Source organism: Ictidomys tridecemlineatus, chromosome Y (assembly GCF_052094955.1).
Source record: "Ictidomys tridecemlineatus isolate mIctTri1 chromosome Y, mIctTri1.hap1, whole genome shotgun sequence".
NCBI classification, from domain to species: domain Eukaryota; kingdom Metazoa; phylum Chordata; class Mammalia; order Rodentia; family Sciuridae; genus Ictidomys; species Ictidomys tridecemlineatus.
In genome coordinates, this window is record NC_135494.1 from 7,196,408 (window position 1) to 7,216,330 (window position 19,923).

The window sequence follows — 19,923 nt, forward strand, 5'->3', positions numbered from 1 at the left end:
TTGTTAACAGTGATCAGCATAACCTGCTATAAAAATTAGTGATATGTCAAAAATATTTTCAAAGCAGTGATATTTGAGTTATTCAACACTTAAAAAGCCAACTAGCTTAACTTTCCAGCTCTAAATCACAAATTTCTTAAAGAGCCAAGACAAACAGATAGAAGACTGATCTTTCTAAACATTTCAGAAGTGTAGATGGCAGACAACATATGGTCCTTTATACCTTGTTCATTGTCACTAGATTTGAGAGACTTTTCCAGCCAGCCTCTGTTATCTTTGTCCTTTACCCTTTTTCTGTTGGGTTTCTCTTCTGTGGTGCCTTTTCCTTGGACTGTGATCTCAGGCTGAATCTTCTGCATCACTACTTCCTTCCTGCCTTGGTGGTCTCTACTACTCTCTGCTAATGATGCCAGTTGATCCCATTGTTCAGTAAGGTGCAGCAGGTGGTGGTATTTTTTAAGATGCTGCTCTGTTAATTTGATGCAAATATTCAGGTTGACCAGCTCACTAGATTAAGGGTTCTCCAAGTGCTTTAAGGAACTGTCATTTCTCTCAGAAGCTACTTGTCTAATGGGAGGTAACAACAAACACCCTTTGGGAACAAACTATTACCCTCACTAATAGTTGCAGGGAGATGGAGGTGGTTGTCAGGTCCTCTATCTGTCTTAGTTATCTCTGGGCTAGGTGCCACTAACTTTGAGAAGACAGGAAAGATACAGTGTGAGAATATCATTGAAGCAGTATGGGAATGGAAATGCCCACTGCCACTTCCTAGGCTTCCCCAGAGATTATGTCTATAGTAGCACTACTCAACAACCCATATCTCATTTGTGCATCCTGGCCACATACAGAGACACTTGAGAATGCAGTGAAATTAGCCAAGCTCACCTTTAGAGACCCTTCTTCGCTTGGCTTTCATCAAGGAGGCTTCTGGCAGCTCTTTCATAGTGATCTCAGTATGGCTGCTGTCATCTGAAACTGTGTGCTTCCTTTTCAGCAGGAGTGTGGGATTCTGCAGTATATTGGCACCGACCTGGTCTGGCAGCTCACTCACAAGTGGACTCTCCATGAAGCAGTTCTCCATAGAAATATTTTTGTCCACTAAAGTTTCTAAGAAACCATGCTTGTTTCTATCACTATGTTCACCTAAAAGGATAGAAGAGAACAATACACAGAAAGGTGAAAAGAAGCACAAGAAAGCAGGATTCAGGAAGCAGGTAAAAATTTTGGCCAAGATAAAGGGGTTCTGTGTTTGGGACTGGGGTCCTGGATGACTTCATGGCTGTGGCATGCTTGGTGCCTGGGGAAGTTTCTGTGCAAAGGCATAGGATGACCGGTTGCTATGGTAATGCCCTCCATTATAGAGTCTTATCAGCTTGGACCTTAATCTTTGGCACAAAACTCCTAGGAATACAGGAACTTGCTTGCTTGATAACTATAATGTTTCACCAAGCTCCTATGCTCCTGGAGCTCCACACCTAATGGACCTTCTTGAGAACTGCACAAAGCTCTTAGCATTGCACATTGTAACTATGAAATGTAACTGCAGAATAAGCAACCTTACTGATAGTCTAAACAATAATGTGGTTATTGGTACTAATGACCTAAGGTGACCTATTGTTATAAATAAACGTGACCACTTGGACAAAGAGCCACTCTACCACCTTCCCTGCCTCTGTATCTTGTCGCTGTCTACTCTTTATTATTATTCTTTATAAATGGATACCAATATTAGTGCATAAGAAAAGTTCTTTCCCCAAAAGTTCTCTCTGTCCACAGAGAGTTTGAGATAACAAATCGGCCTTAATAGAGACCCTTCCAGACATTGTCAGGTAAGAGTAAAGGGAGTACCTTACTTATGCTAGAATAGACTATTGACACACCTCTTTTTCATAATCAGTAGACTATTGGTAATTCTCTATTTCTATCTGATGCTCAATGATATCATCAGGTGGAACTTTCACTCCTATTTAGCAAGGCTATATAAGTTGATGTATTTTTCTGATCAGTCTAATTTTATCCAACTATAAAGGTTTTTACATTCTGTCTTTATCCAAAGGCCAATTTATCTAGAGTTAACTCTTGAATACATTCAAAATTTTGTTTTAATAAATCCTTACAAAGATATAAAATGCATGTGTTGGCAATGAGACTGATAAGTATCAAGGACAAAAATGCTGGCTAACCTGAAATTCTTTTGAGTTCATATCCATGATACCTGTTAAGATTTCTATACCTGACATTTCCAATTGTACAAACTTGTCTTATATCTATATATCATGTATTTAATATCAAAATTGGCATTTAGACAAATGAGCATTCAAATAAAAATTTAAATTAAAAAATGGATCCAAATAACTTAATGCAAATCAAATAATCAAATAAAAATATAAATGTCTTTAAGGTTCTAACCTATGAGTTTTCCTAGATGACCAATAATAAAGTCTTAATTTAAAAAAATATATAAAATATAATATTCATTACTTTTAAATTTTTTCTTCAATAAAACAGGGGTAAATAATACTATTAATCATGTTTTTCTTATGATTATCAGTACCAGCTATTGAGATGTAATGTAGACTTGTTAAAGATAATTCAGCTAGGACTGACATTTATGAATGAACAAGGAGAATACCCTCCAGGAACTTCAACTTGGCAGTTAATTTTAAATTTAATTTGATGGAGGACATGTGTGCCCAGGATACTATAGAGCTACTAACAACATCTGGTATCCAGTTTAAAAAACACGAAGAGGAAGGAATTGAGGCCCAGTACTTTGCAGAACTTCTTATGACTTCAGGAGTAGTTCTTTGTGAAGGAGTTAAATGGTTATCATTTCACAGTGGTTATGACTTTAGCTATTTAATCAAAATTCTGACCAATTCTAATTTGCCCGAAGAGGAACTTGACTTCTTTGAGATCCTTCGATTGTTTTTTTCCTGTCATTTATGATGTGAAATACCTCATGAAAAGCTGCAAAAATCTTAAAGGTGGATTACAGGAAGTTGCTGAACAGTTAGGGCTGGAACGAATAGGACCACAACATCAGGCAGGATCTGATTCATTGCTTACAGGAATGGCCTTTTTCAAAATAAGAGAAATGTTCTTTGAAGATCATATTGATGATGCCAAATATTGTGGTCATTCGTATGGCCTTGGTTCTGGTTCATCCTATGTACAGAATGGCACAAGGAATGCATATGAAGAGGAAGCCAACAAGCAGTCATGACATGAAATAGTCCTTTTTATTTTATTTGACCTACACACATGCTTGTATACAGGTTTAATCTCTGGTTGAATCCTTTGAACAATAGACAAAACGTTTTCCCCCCTTTTGTAGCCCATTTGTTTTTTGCCTTTCAGTACTAAGTATGACCGTTCCTATCTCAGATCTTAATAAATAGAAGTATATTCAGGTTAAAAAAATAAAAAATAAAATAAAATAAATAAATTTAACATAAAAGAGATTAATCTTCATGAGTATAGTTTCTTAAATACAGAAATTAAAAATTATAGCTAATGCCAAACTCATTTTTTCTAGTTGTTAAAGAGATAGGACACTGCCTCCTCTCTTTATTTAATTTCTTCTTTAAAGCAGGCTTAACAAAAAAATTTAAAAGATTATCATTAATAATAGTGGATTAAATTTCAATATCTTTCATTGATGGTTTTTGTTAAAACACCTTATGCTTTTGTAACACTAGTTGCTGATTATAATAAAAAATCATATATATTAGAATAATTATATTGTCTTCATTTGTCAGGTTATGATATTTTGCCTTTTACTGTTATGTATGGTCAATTAAATACTGATGCCCATACTAACATTTTATCTATAGCAAACTTGGAAATTCATGTTTTACATCTTACTTATGGAAAAACTTTATATATCCAATATTTATAGTTATTTGTCTACTATCAATTTGTATTTACAAATTTGTATTACAAATTTTTACCACCAATTGATTTTCACATGCCTCATGATGAACAATTCTCTTTGTTTCATCAGGTTAAATATTTCTCTTGTTTCTTAATTTCTACCATTCCTCTTATAAATGGATTAAATGTGTACATAAATAGAGGTAAACAAAGAGGAGTAGTATCTGTTCTTATTAACTGTTAAGGTCTGTAAACAAGTCAAGATGGCACCTGGCATTTTGCCAGAGGGAGTGGTTAATGAAGTAATGCCAGGGAGCCATTAAGTGTGGAGATTCCTTATTGGTTGACTGCTGTATCTAGTTTATGTTAATTAAGATAAGCTGTGTGTAATGTATATATACCCCTCCTGTCCAACAATAAAGGGCTTCCACTCCTGCTGTATCAATGTACACAAGATGCTCGTCACCCCCCGGGTTATTTTGATGCAGCCGGACTGTGGCAATTGGACTGACTATTATATCCTACCTCAAAACTCTCCACAGCAAGCAGAGTTAACTATCATTGTCCTGGCACTAAAACTATTTTCTATTACTTTATTGTTATTACACATTCTCAATAAAAAACTAAACTTGTTCCTCATATTTTTATAACTGTATTATGCCCTTATTTGATTCCAATTTACTATCTCTTTTGTTAACCCTTTAAACTCTTTTAAGTTTCACATGTCTCCTAACTTCCTCTTTCATACACACAAGGACACACCAAAATTCCTGAACCTTTGTTGGAAGGTTAAGCTCACACAGATAAAGGTATAAAATCCCTTTGTTTTTTATTTTCATATACTGTAAAATCCCATGGATTTTTTTCATCAAAATGCTCGATTACAAATGAAAATGTTTTCCATCTCTTCTCAACAGGTTCATGCATGCTATTGTCAACAACTATTCTCACCTTTCAGGCCCCTATGTAAAAATCTGTAAATCTATAAGGCCTACATTCTAATACACTTTGACAAATGGATGTTACCCATTTCCCTCCTTTTCATCCTCACTCCATTGTTCTTCACATTTTTATTGATACTCATTTTAAATTCTTTGGGGATAGTGCCCAAAGGTCTGATAAGTATCTACTTACATTTCTCATTTATTGCTTTGTTTTTCCACCAAAGGCAAGCCAATTCATTTAAAAACAGATAAGTCTCTACATACACATCTTGTGCTTTTACACAATTTTGTAATCAATAAAATATAATTTTAAATCATAAAATTCCTCATAATCCTACTGGACAGGCTTTGGTTAAGCAAACATATTGTACTCTTAAAACTTACCTTTTAAAATAAAACAAAAAGGGGATCTAGTCTCTCTCATATTAATAATGCTTTAAATATTGTTTTACTTATAAGTAATGTGCTCAATATATAATGCAAAATTTATACTCTCAACTGGTCATCCACTTTGGATAGATATTTTATTCCCAAACAGCCATTACCAAAAAATTATGTAATATATTGGTTTCCAACGGACCCAGACAACAAGACCCTATGCCTTTGATCACATAGGAAAAGGAGAGACTACAATGTTTACACCAACAACTCCTATTTGGACTCCAGCTTGATGCATGATTACTGTCAATTACGAAAAGACATCAAGGACTTCACAATCTGATCCCCAAGTTTCATTTGATTGTGGATTAGGACACTGATCCAAACAAAAGGACACTGATCACTCTCCTTGAAAGATATGATACACTAAAGAGGACCCTAAGCTACTAGAGTTCCAGTGACTTGGTGAGGTACAAAATCATTAACATCATCAACTCAATAGCTCTTGGCTCAAATGGGGATAAAATGTACACCAGAAAACTTAGTTACTGCTTTGACTGCTAACACACATAAATCTCTGTAAATACTTTGGTCTTAACAATAATGTCATCGTGCTGTTGTACCCCAGCTATGGAAATTGAGCACAGTCAGACTCTTTAACTTCTAAAACTCATTATAATTTATGTACAAAAATATTCATGATACCTACTGTTGTCTTAAAAGGCTAACTGTATTCTCACCATTCCTACAGGATTTACTAGGCTACCATCCTATATAATGTATTCATAAAAGGTCTTCAATTTTTCCCCCTTGATAAAAAACTGTGATGATTCATTAAGCTTTCTCTAAGGTATCCCTGGCCTACCTGTCAGGGCTTAAAACTGGACTGTGCTATGGTAAATAGTATTAATCATACACCTATGACAATTAATATGCTTAATGAAGAACGAAAACAATATCCTCAAACCATACTTGACAATCAGGCTGCAACTGAGTATTTGTTATTATTGCATCATATAGGATGTCAGGAGTTTTAATAGGTGTTGCTTTAACTTAAGTGATAAGAGTAACTCTATTTTGAAGGAGTTTAATTACTTTAATGATAACATTGATAAGTTCTGACAAGATGATAGAGGTGCAGACTTACTGAGTTGGCTAACTTCATGGTCACCCAATTCTACTTGGGTCAATTATTCATAGGTGGATGTTTACTAACACGGTGTTTATTATGTTATGCTTGTTGTTGTCAATGCCTACCCTATTTTTTGCCTCTACCAGAATTAAGAAGAAAACTAATATCATTCATCCAAAGACCTTAAATAACAAGAAAGGGGAGTTGTAGAAATTCTGTGTTTGGGACTGGGGTCTTGGATGACTTCATGGCTGTGGCATGCTTGGTGCTTGGGAAAGTTTCTGTGCAAAGGCCTAGGATGCCTGGTTGCTACCATAATGCTCCATGCTACAGTCTTATCAGCTTTGATCTTAATCTTAACTCCTGGGAATAAAGGAATCGCTTATTTGGTAAATACAGTGTTTCACCAAGCTCCAGTGCTCCTGGAGCTGGCCACCTAACAGTCACTTCAGACAATGGACCTTCTTGAGAACTGCACAAAGCTCCTAGCATTGCACATTGTAGCTATGAAATGAAACTTCAGAATAAACAACCTTACTGATAGTCTAAACAATAATATGGTTATTGGTACTAATGACCTAATGTAACCTATTTTTACAAAGAGCCACTCTGCCACCTTCCCTGCCTCTGCACTTTGTCTCAATCTACTCTTTATTATTATTATTCTCTATACAAAGTAATCTGTTATTGACAGATCCTTGTTTGAAAAATGAAATCTGCACTTTCTTGGAACAAAATATTCAGAAACAGAACTTTCCAAAGAAAAGGGCACAACTAAAATCATCAACAAATAAAGTGGAAAGTGAGAAATCCACAATAATTGTCCCCCTTAATTGCAGTTTTTTTTTCAATTATATTATTGTAAGTCCACTTGTAGTCTGAAAATATAACCTGGAAAATTCATAGTCAAAGCAATTAATAATTTTTAAATTACAAGCAATTATGAGTAGTAAGATAAAGTCTCACATCATGCTATCCTGACTAGTAGAAATGGTTGTGAATCATCTATTTGTCCAGTGTTTTCACACTGTGTACACAATCTTCAGTTAGTTACTCAGCAACCATGTCAATTATCAAAATGTGCTTTTTCACATAACCTCCACTTCACTTTTTTTCACATAATCCTTAGTTTTATTAAACTAATAAAACCCTTATATTACACAAAGTCAAAGAATAGCAATTCTGGCAGTTTGCAAAAAACAGAGAAACTATAAATGTATTATTTAATTGAAAAAGAAAGAATTCTCAATTTAATGAAAGAAAAACACAATAGGCTAAAGTTGTTAAAATCTAGGGTAAGTATCATATGATTAACTGTGAGGCTAACTGTGAGTGACACCTTCACATATCAATCTGAGTACCAATTGTAAAATCCATTTAAAATGTAAATGTATATGTATGTATATATTCATATACACTCATATATAGGTATATACTCATGTATATTGAAGTATGACACTCATTATAAAATCATAAACGGTATTCAAAGGATGTAAAATTTGTTCTGGTATGGTGATTCAACAGGGGTGCTCTACCAATGAACTAAATTCCCAGTTTTTTATTCTTTATTTTTAAATGGGATTATGCAAAAGTTGTTTATGTCATTGCTACATTGCTGATGCTGGCCTTCAATTTGGGATCATCCTGCATCAGCCTCCCGAGTCACTGCCATTATAGTTCACTACCAGGTCTGACTCTAAAATAGTTTTTTAAATAAAGTAAAAAATATTGTATATGTGATAGAGTTGACAAATTAATGGGATTCTGGAGAAGTAAATAGATATCAAAAGTATAGGAAAGAGCAGAATGAATCAAACATAACTTCCCTAGGTTTATATATAAATACATGACAAGTAAAACTCCACATCAAGTACAACCATATGGGATCCTAATTAGGAAAAAATATACTCCATATATGCATAGCATGTCAACATGCACTCTACATCATCTATATCTAATAAAACACACATTAAATTTTTAAAAACATATTATTGTTATTATGGAAATTAATTTTCTTATTTCAAAGCTTTTATACAAACTATATTTTTGCCCTTCTTAATTTCATTTTGCATTTTCCTCATGAAACATTATAACTGTTTCTTGTTAGTATTTTACAGGACTACTATTTTATCAGAATAACCTGAGTTAATATAAAGTAACAAGCCGTCACCTCAAGGTCAGATAGGATATGATGGCTGACTCTTAGCACTAATTCTGACCCCCATTAGATTAAATGGAGAACTACTAAATGATAGACATTAAAGCTAAAAACAATCACATCACTTAAAGATTAATCAAACTTGTCAAATAGTTATTTAAAACCAAGATCTGGAGAGTAAACCACATGAAGGTCAAAATGAAAAGCAGCTAATATTTTGTCTGTTGCCCTGTATGGTCAATAATTATGCAGGGGATGATGGAACCCTCTCTAAGTGATTTTTAACTGATGGATCAACCTACCATTCTATCAGGGGACCAGGAAGACACTAGAGAAAAAGAAACCAATCAGTGTACATTCCGTAAAGCAAATAGTCATTGGCAAGGGAAATATCTCTAAATTTCCAAGGTAACACATTTGTGGTTACCAATATCTTGATGATGAATGGCATAACTGGTAGAGGATTGGTAAAGGAGACAAGAAACTTCTTATATGTACTCAAAATTTATTTACTTGGCCCTAAACAATTGGAAGAAAAGCATAACCAATGCAAAGATATTTAATGGTCATACAGAGATACTTAAAGTTCAATCGTCCTTTTCAGTGTAATTTGAAATGCATGCTTGGGTCAATCATACCAAAAGAAAGTATAGCCAAGAAGTTATTATGCAGAAACACCTGATAATAACTATAACAAAAGACTCTGCCAGAGTTAAGTTTTTCCTGAGTCAATTTGAGCCTAAACTTATACACCTAAAGGTTTTCTTAAACTCCTACATAGAAAAACTGAATCTGTTTTTCTTTAGTATGATAATCTAGCTCCAATATTTATTCCTCACAGGTCTCAAAAACATAATGTGGCACATAGTTAGCCCTAACTTTTTATCAAGAGAGCACTAATAATATAGATAAGATCTCTCCATTCAATATGGAAATAAGACTAATGATAAAGTTCTTTTACATAAATGAGGTGGCATTGTATAACATAACTAAGTTCAAGTGGGGCATCAGTATCATCATAATGAAACAATTGGCTAATGCTTCTTAAATGTTAAGTCATCTTCTCTCATAAGTCAATGCTGTTGGACTCCACCTTAAGCTGTAATTATTTTCTTCATTGTTTTAAAAGACTGGATGAATAAAACATCTTGTGAAAATTTCTGTGTTATTTTAAAAAGTGCTTTGCTACCTGTTATTTATTGGATTAACATGATCTCTGTTCTATTAATCCAGTAGCCTGCCTAAGCCACCATGGAACTCTGAATCACCCTGATGCTAAATATATTTTATTGTCCATCACTCATCCTGACAGGGATCAAGGCATTTGAGTCACTTTCCTATATATGCCACCTTCTCAGCAGGAAAAACAAAAACCCATATAAAACCATCATCCATAATCCTAAAACAATTTAGTAAACCCAGTACTTAAGTGGGTTACAATAGCTGTCAGATACATGAACTGTACAGTCCTAAAGTAGAGGGAGGGTTTTAAGAACAAGGATGAATATGCTGACTTAACATGCTTCTTTTTGAAGGTCAATTGGCCTAAGGCCACTCTGGCCTGACTGGCTATGTCAATAAAATTGCCATGTTTATCAGTAAACAACCTGTTACCTGAAGATAAATAAAGGCCCAAAGTTTCCTAACTGCTGATTTTAAAAACACAAGTTACCCTTTATAATTTTCATGGAGACCAATTTCCACAATTCAGGAACACAGGATAATTGTGAAGCAAAGTTCCCCCAATCTAAGCTACAGAAGTCAATTTCTAGATGAAATTATAATCATATTCCTCATAGAATGATTCCTTCCCCCCTCTACACAACTTACTCCAAATATTACTCCCAATTTGTATCATCCCTCTCAACCTCTTCATCCTTCTTATAAGGTCGTTCCCAGCATTTAGTCACCTCTGGGCAAGCTTCTCTCTGTCCTTGGCAAGAAGTAAGCTTTTGTCCTCAGGATACAGACTCACGAAGAGATAAGGGACATTTTTCCTCTTCAGAATATCCAAGGCATGGCAAATAGTGCCACATCTATTCTAGCAGAGAAATGTCAATATCTCTCCAAATATTTCACTTTCTCACAGTGGTACATCAGATGAACCAAGGAGTTGAGTCTGGGACTCAACAATCAGATTCCCTTCAGGTATTTTTAAATACACCTAATCCAAACATATAGCCCAGGTAGGTTTTCCATCATGGTACAATCCTATTACAATGTTTGGCCTTAGGCCAAAAAAAAAAAAAAATAGGTGGCTTAAATCTCTAGTCCAATTTGTGCTTAAGTGAACACAGACAAAAGAAAAACTTCTATATTGTTTTTGGCAATGATGATTAGGCTGTAAGACCTTACTTAGACTATTCTGTGATCCTATTAGCCAGAAAAGAAAAACATCACTTATGATTCTGCATCCTTCAGCTCTAATATAGGTGGATATCATCAAAGGAAGAGAAAATACTTACCAAAGAATGTTATAATTCTCAGACCAGCTTAGACTTTATCATCATTATTTATAAAATATAAGCATGTGACATGAATTTTTGGTCTTTCCTGAAGACCCTGGAATAGTGGGTAATTTGATACAGAATAAAAATAAAAGAACTGTTCAAAAGCACAGTGTGAAAATTAAAAAGAAAAAAAGTACTTTCAAACTTTTTAAGTATCTTCTCACGCATGAAAAACTAATAGTTTGAAAACAGAGGTGAGTGATACTTAATGCCTTCCAGGGACACTGCCAGAGAGCAGCATAGACTGAATAGGGACGACCCAAATAGAACCACCTTACTCTGCCACCTTCCATAGCAGGTATTCCCTCCTCTACAATCAGAGAATCTCTTAAACATAAATGTTTCACATTCAATACTACATCTTACATTTGAATTTCAGAGCCCATGCAGCCACCTCTTATTTATAATAGTAATGACCCCTCTAAGGCCTCTTGTTCAGAGAGATTTTCTACTTAAGTCTTATCCTATTCAAATTTCCTAGTTCCTTTTCTAAAAAAATGTAATGAATTTATGTCTCACTATATATCTTTGCCAAAACTTCTGACATCTTTTGATGGAAAAAAACAAAATAATATCAGGAAGCCTTGTGATCAATCATTTTGCAATGGCTTCATCTCCCTGCTCCTTGCTCAACAAAACCATCAAACAATTTCTCTGTCTATCCTGAGATTTCCCATATGGGAAAAGCTGACACAGATATATAAAGCACCGTTTCATATACCACCATTCACAAAGAAGCAGGTAGGTAAAGGTGAAGCACAAGGATGACCCTGTGTGACTCACATACCTAATCAGTTAGAAATGGCACTAGACAGACTATTGCTCATCATACAATCATTCCTCCTTTTCCTCATCCTGGGAGAACCCAAATAGCATCAACGGTAGTTACGCATACTAAATTTTGGTTAGGAACCCACTGTTGCTAGATTCTTATTTCGGTAAGATCACATTACTCACACAGTTTAGCTTCCCATCTTTGAGAGGGACTTTTTCTAAACTAGTTTTAATACATTGTTTTCCCAATCCTCATAGTCATTATAAGGAACAAAACTAAAATAAAAAAAAAACTTAGCTATGATTATAATTCTTAAGTAAACCCCTGTCTCTACTGATAAGACATTTACTAGCATAACTTCATATGAAGCAGTACTTATCCTGATGGATATTTGCAGTGACTACTCAAGATATACAGGCTACAATTTAAAAAGAGCCTCCATTTCACACATGTTGATTTGTACTTTCCCAAATGAAGCCACTTCAATGTTACTCAGAGTATTACCCAGTCAGGCAAAGGTAGAGACAGACTCTAACCATAAGATGTTATCATCTCTTCTCTTTTAGCCTTTTATAAAAACCAGGAAGCCTTATGTCCATGTACATGCAACTAGGCAGAAATGAATATGTCTGAATTGATCATGATTTAACATAGTTTCCTGCAACTCAGTTATATGGCTCATAGCCACTATTGTTATACTGTGTCACAGCAGCATGTGATTTTTGTTATGCACATTTAAAAGCCAGCATGGCAACTGAGTAGCTTCCTATGGTTGCAGCTATGATTGGTAGCCCTAATAAGGGGAAGTTTTCAAGATTATTCAGCATTGCTCTGGTTACCTCTCTCTTCAAATAGCTCAATCACCTTTCTCTGGCAAAGGATTACTTGTTTTGATTCACCCCCTCTGTAGTACAGACATCAGCCATATCTCTCTTCCAAAATCAAAATTCCTCACAAAGAATGCAGGTGCTCTTCCAAAGGAGTATCCTAAGACAGGAAGTTCCACAGAGTTCCTTAACTCAGGCTTCCTTCAGCTCCCACCCACCCAAGCATTGCCAATAAACAGTGCTGCGATTCAAACAAGCCCAGTGGCTAGCAAAAAAGATATTATTCAGAATTTTACTGAAGTTTCAAGTATGAGGAAATTTCTCACTCATTTATTAGTTCAATTTCTAAAATGAAAGTTTAACTCAGCCACGTACGTTATAAAAAAACAGAATATAAAAATCTTGGCAGTTAGTGTTTTCAACCTAATTCACTTTTTGTAAAAATACCCTTCCCCAAAAAAGACATCTTCATGTTTGTGGCTGAGAAAATGACCACCCACCATCTCAGAAGCTGCTGATCTTCCAGGAGGAAAGAGCCATGACAGTAGGGTGCACTTCAATATTTGTCCAGAAAATCTCAAATTCCTTTCATTATCCATTTGTCCTCTAGTTTAAGCTGTGAGATGCTGCAGGTAATATGATTGTATCCTGTTAATAAATCCCACCTACTGCAAATTCTCATCAGAATTCCCATATCTCCTATATACTCACAGGTTTACATTCAGCCAGGGTGATATTTATGAAACTATAAATGAAGAATCTCAAAACAGCACAGAACCTGAGAGCCCACCTGAGAGATGCCACAAAGACCTAGCAAAGAGGATAAGTTAGATGATCTTCCTCAGTGCTTCTAGCTGGCAAATTCCATCATCTATACAAACAAATATACCACATTATGTCTGCTGTAGTTCTTTTTCATAACATGTTACCTTGTTATTAACTATAGGCCCATGTCTCAGAAAAATAATTTTTCACACTGCCTTATCCCTGCCTACCACAACATTTAAAAGAACCATCAGTTCTTTCCTCTGTGAATGTCAAAAGCCATCTCTTTAAACCTAAACTAAGAGTTCCTTTGCTTTGCCTTTCTGGGTTCTAGAAGAGATATTATCCCATTCTCACCAACAACATCATTGCTCACAAGCTATTCAGGTTTACTTACATTTCTCTTGGTTGTTCTGGCCTACAACAGCCTTCTCCAGGGTGAGCAACTTCAACTTTTTATCCTGATTTTCTTTCCATCTATCACAGTCTATTGGATTGAATTTGTGCATTTTGGATTCTTTGGTTGCTGGGTAGCCATGTTTCCTCTCTTTCATCTCCATCTAGGAGAAACGTATCATTGCATACTAGGTCAAGGGAATGGACATGAAAAATAATAGTGATAGCATCTTATCATAGAAGCTGTTCATTGGTTTTACACTAAACAAAAGGATTTCTGAAGAAAGATTTGTCAAAATAACTCAAATTTTAGGAGATAAAATTATTTACCACATTCTTTCATAGACTCTCTCTCTCTCTCTCTCTCTCTCTCTCTCTCTCTATATATATATATATATATATATATATATATATAAAATGTATACACATACATACATACCAAAAGGAGCATATATATATACACATATATAGATATATGTAGTATATGTAGATATATGTATTGACATATATAAAATATAATTTAAAATATATATATAAAGATATATAAGTAAAAATAAAGATATATAAACATACATATATATATATGTAAAAGACATATATATGTAAAAGACATATTGTATATAAAAGACATAAAGATGCATACCTATGCATGGAAAATCATGTCTCTCTTTTGCTTTAAATTTTCTAACTATCAAAAAAATGATATGGTAATTTTTTCCAAACCATTATTCCCTGAATTTGTGGGTCTTCACTAAATTACATTAGCTTCAAAAAACTGATCTTATTCATGTTATGGAATAAAAGAGCAAGATTTTACACAAGATTTCATATATTCAAAAATCCTGGTGACAATTTAACTTTCAATATTTTATAAATATTTGCGTCCAAATTATCAAGTTCCCTCCTGTACTCATTCATCAAATATCTAACTGTTTGTGTGCTTGTGTGTGAGAGAGACAAGAGGAATAAAGAGAGAGGAAGAAAGAATGAGAATAAACTTTGGTCTTTGCCTTTTCTTCCTTGTTTTTGGTAACAAACTAAGCTTAATTTTTCACGTGTTGTTTCTCAGAGGTCAACCACAAGTGAAGTATCTTTTCAAGCATGGAAATGCCCAACTTGAGGGATCTGAACTGATATAGGCTTGAGTGGCAGTCTAGGAATGGTGTGAAAAAGAATGAAGTTTGTGAATGGAAGACGGGAGTGGAAAGAATTTGACTTCTGCATAAGATCCATACCTAGTGATATCTTTCACTAAGATGTATGTGTTACCCTACTCAAATTCTAATGTCTTCTCTCATTCTACAATTGATCTTCAGTGATTGTTCTGAGAAGTCAAGATTTTATAATTTTTAGTCCTCTTTCTTCACACTTTGGAATCCCTAGCTTTTCTTCCAAAGAGTATGGATCCCAAGTCTCTCTTCCAATATCTATCAGTATGATTTATTGGAAACTTTAAAATGCAGAATAATTAGCAGATGCTAGTTGAGAACATTCAGTAACTGTAACATTATCCCCTAAGAAATTAATGAGACCGACATTTCTTTTTGATGGTATACAGAAACACACACACACACACACACACACACACACACACACACACACACACACTCGAAAAAGAAACAGAAGAGGCAAACTGCATAGTGAATTAGATAAACTTAGGTTATTCACTTTCCTTTTGATATCTGGAAATAAAATTCAAAAGTTTATGTAATTTTCTAATAAGATGATTGAAAAAGAGAATTTACAGAACTGAGCTCATAGTAAGCAATGAGTAGGCATAAAGATTGATCTCTCATTATTCTTTCATGATATAATTAAAGTAGGTCCTTAGCAGATCATTAAATAACTTCATCTTGTTTTTATAAGTATGTAACAACATATTTTTTCCAAACATTACAAAAATAAATTAGCCTTACTCATTTTTTAAACTTATGTAAAACACAGTAGGAAGTTCATAAAAAAAATCTGCCATGATTAACTAGCTAATACATGCTAGATTACATCCCACCATGTAACTACGTAAGGGAATTTTTAAGCAGCAGTTCTAGGTATTTTGTTATCTTATTGTATAGAATTGGAACAACTATGAACTTTATGTAGTCTCTGTTATACTTTATAATTAAAATATTTTATCAGTATTTGAGAAGTTTCCTTATAATCTGCAGAATAAATTAAAAGTTTTCCCACACACAAATACCTGAGTTTCAACTCATACCCTCTTACTGACCATGTTTGATACATTCAAATTACAATAAACTTCAAAAATCAAAAATGCCTGGTGCCCTGCCCTACCATACTCCCTAATCATCTTTGTACATTAAAATGACTGATGAGTTACTGACATTCATGTGGGGAACTCACTTACAATGCTTGCTGTTCTCAGCTGAGTTGTCTGGATTCTGCATACAGTTCATTAGTGACACACTTGAATTGTCCCCCATGTAACCTGCTGAATTTTTAATTCTCTTTGACAACTTAATTTTGATTTCAGAACTTTAATCTTTGATTTTTTTCTCATAAGCTACTTCTTTGGTATAGATAGGGGTGAAGTTTCCACTCTGAAGGAAATTGGCCAAACATCACGGTTTGGTATCCTCTTGGGTCTCACAAAATTATAGCAGGGCCATAATGTCCCAGAGCTGGCTCCAGGAACATAGTAGAGTGTGGACTCACTTGGTTCTCTTTATTGTTTCTTGCTAAGATACTATCCTTGTTTAAGCTGAAGACTGGTTGGCCTGAAGACTGTTTGAAATTATCAGCATCAAGGAAGTTATCAATTGTCCCAACTACTTTTTCAAAATGATGAAATTACAGTGTTGCTACAAGACCAGATCATTTAGCTGCTTGTCAGGCACAGAGCTCTGATCATCATTATCAGGTTTGAAGTCTTCATTGAACATATTTACTGCAGTTTTAGCATCTAATTTTTTCTAGGAGAAATTCTACATGGACAGCTCATAGCTAGTTTTTCCTTGATTCCTGCTGAGAGATTCAGTCTCTGGTTCTTGGTGGAAACTTCTGGTTGTAATATTAGCTTCCAGTATCCCAGGAAATTGATTGAAAGTTGTGTCTCCATAGATATCTCTCTCATAAAACTGGGGCTGGGACTTCCTCTTTGGTTTCTCCTCTTCAGTGATCTCTGTGGGTGAGTGTAATATCGACATGGTATGCACCATTGCTCCCAAACCTATGGCACTGTAAGTTACATTCTCTGATAGCCTTTATCAGGCCAGACTTTGGAGCAAGTTTCCTAGGAAACAAACTGCCATGAGATGAAAAGATTGACAAAGACTGGTCCTATACTATGTGAACCAGTATCAATTATCTCATGTACTCGGTAATGAAGGAAACTCCTGCAATAGGGAGCTGGTAAGGACCTGAATGCTCCCTCTGGAGACAGAAATATTGAGCTTTGAAACTTGTTTGCTTTGAAACTTGGTTCTGGATTGCTAGCTGTGACACCAGTAATGCTTGTGCTGCCTTTTTGTTTCATAAAAATGGTTAAGTATGGCTCATGTGCTGAAAGATGGATGATACAGTATCCATGGGATACCTACTAGTTTTGGTTTCACCTTCACTGGCATTAGCAGGAAGTGATACAGAAGCTGAGCATCCCATCCTAAAAAAATGACCATGAAATAATGGTGATCTCAGCATCTGTGATACCCATGCAGGGACATGATAAACTCTGTTGCTTGGAAATCACCCAGTCCAACACCATGTTTTCCATTAACATGTATTTTACATGGTTTCCTTCATTCTGTCTTGGCCCAGGAAGCATCAAGTTTGAGGAGTAAGAATAATCAATTTCATATATATAAGTAGAACATAATTTTCTGGAGGAAATAATGCTTCTTTCAGAATTTTATTTGCAGAGGGCACTAAGCCAGTTTGGGTTCTACAATGAATCAAGACCACAGGAGGCATCTTTCCCATGTTGATAGCAGTGAAGGATCTATATCCATATCTTCTTTAGAAGACAATCCTAGTGGCTTATCTTTGTTCCCGGTGGTATTACTTGCTTCTCCAATAGAGAAGATAGACAATCATTTTTTTTCTATTGAACCACTCTTTTCTGGGAATTCCCAGGTACAGACTGGACACTTCTTCCCTCTTCCAAAAACTTAAAATTATTGCCATTGGAAAGGGTGGCCTTGTGAAACTTGCTGCTGACTATCATGTATGGATTCAATAGATTGACCAGGGGAGACATGGAGACCTTTGCATCCTGCTTATAAAATTCAAAATGGGTGTCTGAAGTGAGTAGGGTGGGAAAGCAGATCTGGGATAAGGGCTGAAGAGAGAGAGAGAGAGACAACATAATAGTTGTCTCCCCTATTGATTCCCTAGAGCTGGTTGTGACAGAGGGCACCCAATGCTATTTAATGTTCTGAATTTTGGAAAAGGAATGGGAAATGCTAGAGTTCTCAGGGCTGGTGTCCATTTTCCATGGAAGCTTTTGTGTGAGAAGGTGCCAAGAGGTGAGGTGCCTTGAATTGATGAAAACGTTGAGAGCTTCTACGGCAAATTTAAGGATGATGGGATGTAGGGACTGACACAATGAGGTGGTGAAAGGTAGATGGAATTCTCTCCATTAGAGTAGACTGCAGAATACAGTGGCTGAGCAAAAATTGAAGGACTGCTTAGGTACCAAGTCCTTGAACCTGTTCTGCAAACATTAATTGATAGGCTTAAGAAAGCATGGGTGGTTGGAGTGACCTACTCTGTGTAAGGATTGATACAAGACGGCTGTGGATTACTAATACTACTGAGGCTAAGAGGAATACAATTGCCACTCTCAGGCCTTTTAAGCTTTGAATTTCCTCTGCAACCACTGGATCTTTTGGTATTTCAGGCAATTATATATATAATTACCTGAAATACCATTTATATATATATATCATTGAGGCCATCTGGAGGATTTTTAGAGTTGGTGGAAGACTCCAGGAGTATTTGGTTTGAACTGTGTGTCTGGATTACTTTAGCAAGAAACATTTTTTAAAAACTGGAGTGTTTGTGGTAATTTCCTGATGCTCCTCTGAGCCCAGTTCAGAATACATGATGTTTCCTGAAACACAGAGTCCATCCTAGTTCATGCTAGAATGGTTCATTCTCAGCATTTCCAGATCAAGGATTTTATGGGCTTTGCATCTACTTTTGCAGAAAAATAACAGAAGAGAAACTAACAACTAATTCAACATGATATAAGCCTAACAAACTGAACAGAAATAGATGAAGATGAACTAAAAAGAAAGTATCCACATGGCCTCTCTCTCCCCCTATCCAAGCTCTAAGGGCAGTGTCATGCCTGTTTTCTTCACAGTTTTTGGAATTTGAATTCTACAATCTCACAGACATTTATACTTTTAGACTGAAGGGTTATTAAGTCATTTACTAACTCTGGAAATGTCACCTTCTTTGCAAAACTCCTTTGATGGAAGTGGAAAGACAAGTCTAATAATTCTCAGCATCAGCCTCAAAGGCATATAGGGTATACCCCAAGTCTTTTAATATTGAAGTGGGATGTTCAGTTTTTTTTCCTGGGTGAAGAAAGGCATTATTTAATTGAGCAGAAATTGACTTTTGGAGGACAGAAACCAAAAACAAATGTGTGCCCCATTTCTAAATCAATAAAGAGGCCATGAGTAAAATTGTGGTGTATCTTTTGAATTTGTCTTCCAAGTACCTGAAGAGGCAGTAGCATGTTTCATATTTTCCTGGAAATATAAGCCCTGGAAGCCATAAATTTACCAATCTGGGAGTACTAAGGCAAAATGTATATTATGAAAGAAAAGGTACACATGTTTTGCCAATAAATAGGAGAAAGTACAGTGGTGCAGCAAATCTAAATAAGAGTACTTCCAAGAGATAGGGACCCACGTCTTGTACCAGAGTCTTTCTAATGAAGCCTACTTATTAATCCCTTAATAAGCTCTTTAATATGATGCAAATAAATGCGTAATTGATTACCAATCATTAATACTAAGGTATCACATCAACTGAAACCATCAATCTCCTATAACATTATGGTCAAGAGGTTCTTTCCCCTAAGTTTCAGTATGGTTTTTAAATGAACACTCTACACATTTTTCTCTGTTTAAAAGGACATATCCATATCATGGAATAATTCCTCACTTAATCTACATATTATAAATCTTT

The 19,923-nt window shown here is 35.2% G+C and overlaps 3 pseudogenes; 1 reads left to right on the plus strand and 2 right to left on the minus strand.

Moving 5' to 3' along the window:
• LOC144372157 (BCL-6 corepressor-like) overlaps positions 1–16,664 on the minus strand; it is a 45,864-nt pseudogene extending 29,200 nt beyond the window's left edge.
• LOC144372018 (CCR4-NOT transcription complex subunit 7 pseudogene) lies at positions 2,568–3,432 on the plus strand (annotated as a pseudogene).
• A 42-nt stretch (positions 16,665–16,706) lies between the features above and the next one.
• On the minus strand, positions 16,707–18,085 carry LOC144372158 (BCL-6 corepressor-like; annotated as a pseudogene).
• Positions 18,086–19,923: the final 1,838 nt, after the last annotated feature.